Source organism: Pterocles gutturalis, unplaced genomic scaffold (assembly GCF_000699245.1).
Source record: "Pterocles gutturalis isolate BGI_N339 unplaced genomic scaffold, ASM69924v1 scaffold14055, whole genome shotgun sequence".
Lineage (NCBI taxonomy): Eukaryota > Metazoa > Chordata > Aves > Pterocliformes > Pteroclidae > Pterocles > Pterocles gutturalis.
Window position 1 is genome coordinate 28,713 of NW_010143633.1, and position 12,756 is coordinate 41,468.

A 12,756-nucleotide genomic window follows, 5' to 3' on the forward strand; every position below is an offset into this window, starting at 1 on the left:
TGATTTCCCTTTCTCAGTTCTATATACCTTCTGTTCCTCCCCTACTGTGACACCCCATGAGAAGAATTCTGCTTTCTGCTACAAGACAAAGATGACTTACCCTCCCAAAATCCATTAGTCTGCTACCTGTGGTCATGTAGCTAAATGTAATAATGCAATACTTGCATGCAACTCACACACAAACCTGCTTTGCTTCTGGACACGTGGTCTAGACCAGTCTGGAAATTTGTTGCACGGACACATCTAGCCATATGCGTGTCTAGAAACATCCCATACAAATGTGTGCATTCAAACCCAGTTCAGAGGCTTACTCCACTCACCATCAGTTAAAGGTAGAGCAAAATTTAGTTGGCCACTCCACATTGTTTTGTAATGCTTTTGACAGAGTGAGGTTCTACGCAAACAATGGGATGAGTCTTCTAGCTTCTCTTATCCTCTTCACTTGGACTCTGGTTGCTTTCGCACTGTATTTTGTGAAAATGGAAGAGCAGCTAGTCTTAGCACATTGACAAGTGAACTTGGACCGGGTTTTTCAGTAGGTCATGATACACTTAGGATATGTGATCCTATGGCCAGTGTTAGAAAAATGCTATGGTTTTTCCTAGGAGAGTCTTGATATGACACTGAATTAGTGCTGTCTGTGGGATGCAGCTTGATACAGCTTGCCTTCTACAGTGTATTCCTGTGGATTTAGGAAAGAACCAACTTGCAGATCCTTGCTTTGAAATGGTAGTGAAACCTACTGTTTTGAACAAAACTGATAGGGTTTGACAAATAAATGATAGAATTATAAGCAGTTCTTTGTTTTTTTTTTTGCCACATATATAATCTTGGTGCTAATGAATGTTGCCTGCATGAACATGGCAGGTAATAGGGAAATCATTTATCCGTCGCTCTGATCCACTGTTCGAGAACCTGAAATATATTCATTTCTCTGGCAAGGCCTTCTTAACTCGTTTTGATTTGTGATTTTAGATCAAAATTTTAACTATTGGAAGTATTATGTTGCCTTATCCTGTTGTTTTAAGCTTGGCAAAATCAACCTAGGGATCTAGCAAAACTGAGAATAGTTCTCTATCTCCCTGCTAATACCTCTGAAAAATGCTATCAGCCAAACACATCTCCGTTATTAGTAATGTATATGTTTTCTTGGCCAGGTAAGAATTACATGTCATGTTCCCTTGAAGCTGTTTGCTACAAGCTACTCCGATATTGTTTGGAACAGGCTTCGTAAAAAAGAAGCAGCATGCATCATTCCCTCAGGGTGTCAGCTCTCTAGGTTGCTGGATGACTCTGGAAACAGAATCTCATATCCAAGCCTAGTCCCACCAAGATCCAGCCTGCATTCTGTCGGGTCTGAGATCCTGCTCTGGTGTTTTATCACAACATATGGTGGAATGAGAAGGGACTCTTCATACATGTATGATTAGAAGAGTCTATTTAAGGCTGAAAAGATAAGGACTAGGTGTTTTCATATACTTAAAAGAAATAGTTGATACAAAATGTTTGTGTGATGTTCTGCCCAGAGGACTCTTTAGCTTGGGGACTGCCTTGCTGCAATTGGAACCCAAGAATATTTTACAGCTAGTCTTAAAGACAATCTGGACTAGAGGTATGTGAGATACTAGCACACCCGTGGACCCCCACTGCCAAATCCAGATCTGACAGCCACTTTGTAATTTGGCCAGTCGCAAAAAGAAAAAATTGTATCTGACAATTGCTTTTAACTGTATGTGAGTAATAATGGATCCAGAGAAACCTGATGGTCAGGCACCACTATGAAGTCTAGAGCATGGATTCTGTTACTGAGGAGTCTACGGTTTCAGCTTGTTCATAACATTGTTCCCTTCTGCTTATGAGCCACAAATCACCTCTTCTGTTTAGCCTGAGAGCTGTTTCTCAACAAGATCCATAATTCTCAGAGATACAGGATCAAGAGAGCAATGCTCTACCGCTCCTGAATTAAGGGAAAACTGGATCCAGGTCTTGTAGGAGCTATGGTAGGAAAGAATAGCTTCCTTGTCATGCTGGCCACTATGCTGGAAGATTTTAGATGCCTCATTTGCCATTGCTAACTAGCTAGCTTTAGGCCTGTTGTCCACCAATTGTCTACTCCCGTGCTTCTTTTCCTGTGTTTCGACACAGAATCAGAGCTAGCTCTAGAGTGAGTGAGGAGAGATGGAGTCTCTTTATTACTTTGATGGCTGTAGACAAGCAAATAGTTACAGCTTCTCAATTTGATAACCCATCAACTGTCACCCAATTTAGAGGATACTCATTGATCTCCAGCAGAGAATTTGGAAATTAGAATCAATATGAAGATGCCACAGAGGAATAATAATAAAGCTCTTAGGAGCTGGAAATACATGTAATGAATCAGGAGGTTGAGTAAATAATACCACATGTATGTGGTGGGAGCTGTCTGGATAACTGTGGTTCCAGATCTAAATAGCTGCTAAACAGCTTACAAAATAAAAGAAAAGGAGATTTAGTCATTAGTATTGGAGTCTGCTCATGGGACTGTATCAAATGCAGTTACAACAGCACAAAACATGAGAAACATGAAAGCTCTCCTTGTTTCCCTTTAAAAAACCAAAGTGATCATTTTATTCCGTTTTCTGGCAAAGTGTGTATATGTTTGTATGTGTGAGGTGGATAGAGACATGGGATGAAAGTGGGCAAAAGAAAGCTCCAACAAAAAGTATGGAATAGTAATTCCAGAGAAAAGAGAATTGTTTCTAAAGAATAGAGGTGGTAACGGGCTGAAGATTCTCATCTGCCTGGTTTAGGTAAAACACGTGATTTAGCGGTTCCACAGCTGTTTCTGCAACCATTCCATGACCATTTCTTCCATCCTTGTTGCTTTATTTTCTGACAGTTCCAGAAGATGAGAGGTCCATGTGTATGCATGTGTCTTGATGACAAAGTAACATCTAAATGAGCAGTATCCAGCCTTTCTGGCTGGCTTCTTTTAATGTCAGAAGGGGATTGTGTATGGCAGTGCTGCTCTTCTCACATGAGACGCTATGGAAGGTTTGGTGCTTCCTGGAAGTGTACTGCTCCCATGTATACGTGTATACACACCCAGGTAGACCCCAATACGCTCCTTCAAACAGCAGCTACCACCGGGTTGTGGCTGCAAGAAGAGCTCACGCTATGCCTGGCAGCTGCCTTTCTCCGTGGCAGTTCACATAGAGCAGAAACAAAGGTGCAGGGTGGGTGATTTGCTCTGGTTATGGAGAAGTTTATTCCCAGCTACCATCTTTCCTGAAGGTGCCTTGACCCGTGTCAGATGCCATCAGTGATTCATCCAACCCAAACCCCCTTCCTGTGCCTGGCAGTCTCCCAAGTTACCCCCCAGGACAGAAGAATTGCCCCAGTGGACTGTCTGTGGCCCCTGGGCTGTAGATGGAGGAGCCGGATGGCTCTATTGCCCTAATGATGATGATGATTATTATTACTATTACTATTTTAAAGGTCCAGGCGGTGGGGAGAACAGATTCACCAAATGCTTGAACTCTTCTCACTCTTCTGAGCTGTGTGAGAGGCAGTGTTTAAAAATAGAAACCGCAGCTCTCCTGTGCAGCCCCTTTCCCGACAGTTCCTCCTGGCAGATGAAGTCATGCCCATTGCCCCATGAGCGGAGCGGGCAGCCCGTCTCTGGCAGCGTCGGCAGGAGCTGGCACGGCGAACTTGAAAGGCTGTCAGGGGTTGGCAGGTCATCTGCCCAAAGGCAGGAAAGAAAAGCAGTGGGAGGGAAAAAAATGGAAGAATAACCACAAAGAAAACAAGCTTTTTAAAAAAAAAAATAAAAAAAAAATTGGAAAGTTTAAAGCAAAGATTTATGAACCTTTGGGTTTATGAAACCACCTGGTGTTTTGGAGTTGGCTGCTGGTTGAATTTGGTGGTTCAAAGTTTGGTGGTTGTTTTCCTCTGTTAAAAAAAAAAAAAAAAAGACATTTAGAATTGTTTAATTCCACGTGTGCATTGATCTTTTAAAACTCACTCCCCCTGAACTTTGAGCTCAGCTTGTAAAAATCAGAAAGGTTTAGGGGAAAAAGCCTTTTATGGGCAGCTTCACCGTTCGCAGCACCCATTCAGAAGCACAGCCCCTAAACCCCACCTTTGCCGTCTGCTGCGTTTCCTCGCTGGTGCGTGGTGCCACTTGTGCTGTGTTTTGACAGTTGGTGACCTCTGACCTCTGACCTCCCCACTCCATAAAATGTTTAGGCTGAGAATGCCCCAGAGGAGCTCTCAGCCATGCCGACTGGGGGCCCTTTGGAGACAGACCCATCGTCTTTCCCCCCCAGCCCGTATGTAGCAGCGGTGTTCAGCCTGTACACGCTTTGCTCTCACAGAAATTCACGTCTGAGACTTCCCCCCCTTGCTGCTGGTTCTGGGTTTCCAAAGAGAAGGGGGAAAAACTGAGAGGAAGGTCAAAAGATAATTCATCTGTGTGGATCTCAGACGTGATGCACGGCAGCAAAATGCGGGTTAAACTCTGCTCTTGCGGGGGCATCTGCAGTCATAAAGTCTGTCCTTCGGTGCTGAAACTGCAGGAATAGTACTTTGCTTTTCTGTGGCTCGTTTCTTTCTGGTGCTTTAAAGCAGGTGATTACACCTTATGACAATATTTGTAGAGATGGATAGTTATTAGGTCTGGATGAATCATTCAGAATGAACAATTTATTCAGCATGCTGCTTATTTTTCCCTTTGTAAGTTTGCAATTAAAAACCGTGTTACTCCTTAATGCATTCATTATTGCAAAATTAGTTGTCAGTTACATGAGTGAATATTCTTGTTCTAAGATAATTTGCAGTCATTTCCATGACAAATATTCATAATTTCCACTGCTCTGGCTACCTTGGGGACTCAGGTGAGTCCTTCTCTGTTCCCTTGTTGGTGATGCAGTTATTTAACCAGTAACAGCGCTATTCTGAAACTGTGTTTGACTCTCAAAATCAAACTTAAATTCAGGTCGTTAAGGCTTAACTGTATATTTGAAAACACGCTGTAGAAGTATTTGCACATAATCAGATATTTCAGCTTAAAGTTACTCTCTTCCCAAGCTTTCACTAAATGGTTTTATGGAAAGTGAAGGATGCTGACCTTTAAGGACAGCTGACTAACGTACGAATGTTTTATAACTGGGGAAACATAGCATCTCTTTTTACTTTCTTTCTTCTGTTAATTGTCCTTTGACACGGCCAAACTTGTAGCATAAGTGAGAGCTTTCTTATCACAGCCTAACGTCTGTCTGCAGCAGAAGCGAAACTGGAGATTTTTTTAATTTCCAGACAGGAACAAATAGAGCAGGTAGAGCTCTCCTCTGCAGCCCATCAAGAAGGTTTAAAGAGCCAGTCTGTTTCTAGATTTACCCTCTGACTTCTGAACAAGGTCACACTTTGTAGTGTTAGCTTGTCCTTTGGCTTATTAACTCCTACCAGCACCTTGTATACCTTGCTCTGCACAGGTTGAATTTCACTGGTTTGGAGTTTACTGACTCAATCCCTGATTGCCGAGATCCATATGTAAGAAACAAAAATGTGCCTGTGAAAAAAAAAAGCTTTAAGTGGCATGGGATTCATTTTTTTAGCACAATGATAGCATTAGTTCACATGCTAATTCCGTGGTTTTGCTCTTCACTTGGCAGCTTGCAGCTCTTGAAAGAGAGTATTACATGCTCTGTCCTTCTTTTTCAGAATAAATGGGAGTTTTGCTGCTTATTCAGTCTTATGCCAAAAGTCTGTGATAGAGGTAAAAGTTATTTCTCCATGGTGAAAGAACTGAACTGATTTCCTGGAGACCTAGGTTCAGTTCCTGAACTCTTTCACTACCTCCTTTATGTTCCTATGCAGGTTATTTAACAAGACTCTGCTACAGTTCTGTCTGCAGAGAAATTGAGCTTATTGCTCTTCCCTGTCAGCCTTTATATTGTTAATTAAAACTGCAAAATATTTAATGTAAGGATCACACCCACTGTATGCTGGTGTAGTGCTTAGCACACGATTATTATGGTCTTGTTTTGGGTCACGGTCTTAATATTCCTAGGAGGTGGACAGAATTGGCCCCATTTTTCTGGTGGGTAAATTGAGGAAAAGGAAAGGTAACCGATTATTAGGGGTAAGAAGGCAGAAAGGTAGAAAGAGATCTGGGTTTATCCGCTTCCAGTTCTTTGCTTTACTTGCGTCTCAGGCCATCGTTAGGCACAGGCAAAAAGTGGGCACGCATCTTGGAGATCTGGCTATGGGCGGATAGCCTTATGAGCCATCCTTCCTCTATTCAGAATGGCTGGTTCCTTATCGTGGGGACAGCAGAAGCTAATTTTCCTTGTGCTGCTAATCTCTTGCTCCAGTTCTGCTCACCTTGTTTGCTTAAGAATAGTTACAGTGCTTGGAAATATCGAAAAGTATTTTGCAGAACCATTTGGTGTCATATTGTCACACACAAATCTTGGTGCCCCAGAAGGAAATTCTTCTGCCCTATCCAATTTTAAGCGATTTAGCGGAAGAAAACTGAGAAAAGTGAAAGGGGGAAAACTGATGGGTGTTGGAGGAACTGCTTACACCTTCTGTGCTGTCATGGAAGCCTGAACTAACATTTCTGGCTCTTTGGAGTCAATGAGAGGTTTGTCATTGAGTTCCATAGGCCCAAGATATCATCCTCTGCTTATTGAGTTTCAGTCTTCTTGTGTAAGATTATCAGGAGCCAACTGTGGAAACAAATCTCTGAGCCACTGTAGCCATCAAGTAATCAAGATATTACTCAAGAGGCTAAAGCTCTTTTGACTTTCAACCTGGGGTCTGCGAGATTGGTGTGAAAGGATACTTGCCCCACCTGGGGCTGATTAACAAAGCCAAAGCGAAACAGAACCCGAGACCTGGAATAATCTATTTCAGTTACAAAAGGATGGCCCAAGCCAAAAAAAAAAAAAAAAAAAAAAAGCGATGTGCCGGGCAATAGCTTTGTTGGGGAACACAGTCATGTTGAGGCATACAGTACAAATTCCCCATGCTCTGCTGGAGGCTCAGGTCACAAGTGCAAACATATGTGAAAAGTGGTGGGAGGAGAGGTCTGGAATGAAGGAACATATGCATCCTGCCTCAGTGATAGGATCTGTGTGTTTCTGTTACTCCCTGAAAGGCTGCTCCTGGATTGTTCCTGGGATGACAGTGTGCCCCAGGCCTCTGACGGGATTCTCTTTGAGATCTAGAAGTGGTTTAGATGTACCCTACAGGCAGAAAAATATGTACCACAGAGCTATGACATATTACACGAGTAATGCAACCAGAATATAAGGGAAAATATTTTCATATTGCTACTTAATTAACTCTGTAATTCTGTTCCCTTGCTTTATAAAAGCAAGTACTCCTTCAATGTTTACAAACTGAAATTAGGATATTGTGAAACATCTGACAACACAATTAATGTGCACAATTTAATGTGCTATATGTACATACACTATAGATACTGTAATGTGGATTATAAAGCTGTGGATGGCTTTACTTTATAGTCACATATATATACCTACAGATATGTGTGAAAACAAGTCAAAGAGCTTTGCTCAGTATGATTCTGCTATATGAGCCTAGTAAAGATCTTACAAAACTGGAAATGATATGTTAGAAGACACAGATTTCATTGTCCCTTGGTATAATAGAGAAGGAGAATGATGTGAAACTATACCAAGAACACTGACCTGAGGACTAAACAAATTATGATGGGTATCTAGGAGAATTCCCAAGTGAATCTTATCTCTTTCTTACAGCTGTGCTGATTGCCATCCATTTGTCTGAATAATTTGCTTTTTAAAATTATTTTCATTGAGGCTCAGCTTGTGCCTTTCCCTTCTGGTCGCTTCATCTAATGCTTATACGACCCAGCAGGGGCTGTTTCATGGAATCTGGGAACTTGAACTTATGGGATATGACCTTGAGAAATGCAACTTTTTTTTTTTTTTTTTTTTTAATTTCCAGTACTGGTGTCTCCTAGAAATTCACTCTGCCTGTTTTTCTGTATAGTGCACAGTGTCTGGGTTTTGGTTTTGATGCTCTTTGTGCGTCGCGGTATCTATGGATGCCTGTGGCAGAAGTAAATGACAGGTATGTTTACATACAATAAATGAAGCACGGCTTTCAATATACGCTGGTTAATAAAAAGGAATGATTATGAATATGTACTGTAGTGGGACAACTAAACACAAATCAAACCGTTGGTGGTTTTTTTTTTTCTTTTGAGAATAACTTTTGTTAAGCAGAGAGAAGAATCATTTACCTCTGACTTGACCATCTCTACAACACCTAGCTTGGCCAGGATTACAAAGCAGTAAACTCTTGGCCAAAGCATTTTCTAGGCTGAGCAAGCTCAACTCATATTCAAGACAGCTGAGCTTTGTGGTGGGTATAGAACACTTTCATTTGGATTTGTTCTCAGATTTGCTAAATTAAGAAAAATAGTTTCTTGTCTCACAGCAGGTACGTTTGGAATGCCTTTGCACAACTATACAGAGAAAACAGTATCTCTGGATAGGTGGTACTTAAGGGCTCACGAAGATTTATGCCTTTACATCTTGATTCAACAAGGAACTGATCGTACATGCCATTATGTTCTTGAATAAATGGCAGAGGGGCCATGTAACAAATGGGAGCTACTCCTGCAGTTAAAAACATTCTCTTGCATGATAATTGGTTTCTTTTGATCAGTTCAGAAGTCTTTTTTACTCCACAGATAGATGCCAATAAAAAGAGCCAATAAAATTTAACAGTGACTGATATGTCCTATAAATCCTAATGCAGTCGCGGTAAATATACAATTTGGCATCTGCTTTTGTTTATGTCAGGTAAGCAGAGCCGAAATTTTCTAACTGTGATTTGTGGCTGAAGAAGAAATATTTAGTCACGTCGTGCTGGTTCTTGTTTTGCTTCTCACTGAGAGAATCTGTGGGGAAGGGGTAGCTGAAGTGTAGAGTAAAATTAGGCTGCCTTAATCCTTTGAAAAAAAGACAAAATGTTTAACTCCAAATTAAAAAAAACAAACCCCAAACTTCATCAAAAAAGTCACCACGGGAGCTGCCCAGAGTGTCCTGTTTGCTGCTCAGTTGGCCATGGGTGGACTGAACGGAGACCTGGTGGTTCCTGCGAGCCATGCTATTGCAACGGAGCATCAGCTTTCATTGGACAACCGCAGCAACTCTGTGGGGCAGGCATGACGCGATCCATCAGGAAATGATGGCTGCTTCCTGTTCTACTCATTCAAAGAAGCCAGGGTTTGGAATTGCCTTTGCACAGGCAAGCAAGGAGTGTTTCCTCTGTGAGGTGATGTGATCTAAGACACAAAGCATCAAGTCCCTTTCAGTGTTTTACTGCAGCAACCAAATTTTCTTATTTCACCATGGAACAGAGTATAGCACATCTTGGAGTGATACAAATCTTTCCTAGTTGCCACTGAGAAAAAGGGCAGATTTTTGTTCTCTTTCACAGCCTGACCTGTTACTTCCCCTGTAAGCTTCATCTGTGTAAATTCAGCAAAGTTGGCTGTAAATTGGTTACATTTCCTTGTGATTTGTTGGGGAATAAGAACTACTAAGTCTGCGTGTCTGGGCTTAGAATAACTTCATCTGATTTCAGGAAAGTTGCCTCTGATTTGCACCATTACATTTGAGAGTATAATGCGAATATCTGAGTAATGACTTAATTTAAAGATTTCTCAAATGAGTTACTAGTATTTGAAAACTGTGAATAGCTGAAGTTGGTGTAAGAGTTTCTAATCTATTATCAATACAAAAAAACAACTGTTCACCTGATGAACGTGATCTTTTCTCCTCCCCCCCTTTTTTTTTTACTTCCCATGTTCTCTGGAGAAGTATGCTAAGCGGGCGTTGTAGCTGATTATATCATTTCATCAAAATTGTAAAGAGGTAATAATGAACAATGCTCCTTCACTTACCTCTGAAGTGCTCATACAAACCTACTATTAGGAAACTTATATTATTACGATGCTATTTGCACTTATTTATGAATACAAATTATTGACTCACAACTGCTTAAAAGAAAAAAAATCCTTCTAATCACTGTACGAAAATACAGAAGTCTGCTCTTAAATTAGAGGATTAACTGGTGAGGATTGAGTTTGCATATGGAATGGCAGGAGGAAAAGGGCAGCCTGAGTCATGTAACTGGCAGTGTTTATCTCAGTAAGAGAGGGAGAGGAAAATTTAATTTAGTGCATGCAATTTAACATAGAAAAGGTCAAACTGGTGCATGCCTGCAGGTAGTTAATCAGAAAGCTGCTGTAATTCCCAACCCAAACAACGTTAAGCAACAGAAAGGCAAATATTGGCTCTTGCTCTGTGAGGCTGATTCTAGCTGGTATTCATCAACCCCTCTTGCTTCCGTCCGGAGTATTTTACGTGACACAAATGATTTTAATTTAAAAAGTGGGTGTCTTTCCACCCTCAGTTCTTTTATTGTCTCCAGGAGGGTTGGAACAGAGTGTACATCAGAGCAGAAGTACAGCTGGGGCAGGGTGCCTCTTGGGTGGACTCAAATTTGTTTTGATTGAGTCTTAAAAAAAAATAAATATATATATATATTGTCTGACACATGGCATGTGCCATCTGACAGTGGACAAAAGGCTCAGATCAGTGACAGCTGAGATGGAAGAAAGGCTGTGGCTGCTGAAAGCAGCTCTTAGTCTACGTGAGGGAAGTGTATGTGTGCAGGAGTTACTGGGAAGCCTTATGTAAGGGAACACTTCCCTCCCCTCTCCTCTCTTTTTCCCTTCTCCCCTGTATTTTACATTCTGTATCACTTTAAAGTCCCACTTGACACTTTCAACCCAGTGCAGACCATCATGGAGCAGTGTGGTGTTGGAGTTCATTAGTGTGCCTGCTTTTTGGTTTATAGGCCAGTAACCTGGGAAACATATTGCTTTGGTTTTTTTAAGATGCCGAACATCTTTTAGTTCTTTTCAGTTTCCCAGATGTATGCTGCAATTAGCCAAAAGATACCATTCTTCTGTCCCGTTTTTCCTTTTGTAAATATACACTGAGTAGCTTTTTTCCCCCCCAGAAGGTCTCATAGGAAAGTTACTTTCCTTCCATCCTTAAACTACATATACATTTCTATTCATAATGCTGCTCTCTGATACTCAGTTGTGTCCTTTTCAAAATAGTAAACCCTAATCCCAAAATAAATTGGACTCCAATCAAGTATTGCTGTTAAATCTTAGATCTGATTGGCATCCTATACGTGGTAAGCTTGGAATTCACATTTCCCTCCCAGATGTCAGAAAATGGTGCGTGCCTGCCTGCAAAACCCCAGAGTCTTAGAGCTGGTTGTACAAGTGCAGCTGTTTTATTATTTAGTGGAGTTAGTCACAGGCAGCATATTATTCTAATTTTCCAGAGTCTGCACTGGCTTCCAGAGTTGCTTCAGGGCATAAAGCGTTGGTTTAAATCTGTAAACTCATGCGTGGTTTAGGTGCTGACTGTCGATGGGCATCATCCTTTCCCATGTCGAGTGCCTTATGGGAGGCGCAGAGCTCCTTCAGCTCACGTCGTATTTAAGGTAAGTGCGAGGTACATGGAAAGAGGCAGCAGAGATCTTGAGAAAGCCTTCCTTTTCTGTGCAGCATCATCATGTACTTGAGCTTTGCTAGCCACTTGTAGTCTCCAAACATTTGGCAGCTGAACTAGTCAGACATCATCTAATGTAAACCTCATTTATTTCTATTCCCAGAAGGGCACAGATGAGGAGGCTGGAGTAGTTTTAATGATCTTGAACTGTGTCGGGATGTCGAGGAAACAATGCCATTGTTCACTGGAGCACGTGTTTTAATTTTTAGACGAGGCAGATGCACCCAGACAGGGCACGTTCGGGGCTGCTTCACGACTGTCCTGTGTGATGGCTGGGAAAGGGCCAGCACAAGGGCTGCTCCTCTGCTCCTTTCTCTCACCCCGGGCCAGCAGATGAAGTCTTTTATCTCAGCTGAGCCGCGGGGCGGAAGGACACCTCTCGGGAGCTCTGCAGTGGCTCAGGCTGATGGAATGGATCCCTGGCTGCACACTGCAGCTGGCTATTTCCTTTTGCTCACTGCTATATGAAGCACAGGAAGCTGTACACCCACCTCTTCCTCTGCCTTTCCTGGATTTTCCTACTGGGGAAGTAACCAGTAGGAAAAAAAAAAGAAGAAAAAAAAAAAAGAAAAAAAAAAAGAAAAACAGGAGGAAAAGAAAATATTGTGAGGGAGGAAGATAAACAAACACAATGTTCCATCTCCTTGTCATAAATCTAGAGGGAATCCACTGGATTTCACCCAAAAGCTCTAGCAAGTATTGACTCTTTTCTGTGCTCTGCTTAGTTAAAAACATTAATTTAATTTAACTGAAAATACAAGGGCAGTTACTTGATGGCATTTCCACTGTTATCATTGTCTAGGTATCTACCATCCCCTGAACAGAAGAAGGCTCTGGTCAAGCATCAGAGAAAGTCCACCCCAAATTCCACAGAGGATGACAACAGAGCCCTGGACTGAGGAAGGGAGAAGCTGGAAAGGTAAAGTGGCAGCAGTGGGCTCATATTTGGTCCTGTAAATAGTCAAGTGCTTAAGCTTAAGACTGCAAATAGCTGCTTTGATTTAACTTAGGTAAAGAAACTTCAGTGAGAAAGTTGGTATGTGTAAAATTAACCACGTCGTAAGTCTGCAGAACTAGGGCTTAAGCCACACTCAGTCATCTGTCATGATTTTTTAGTTAC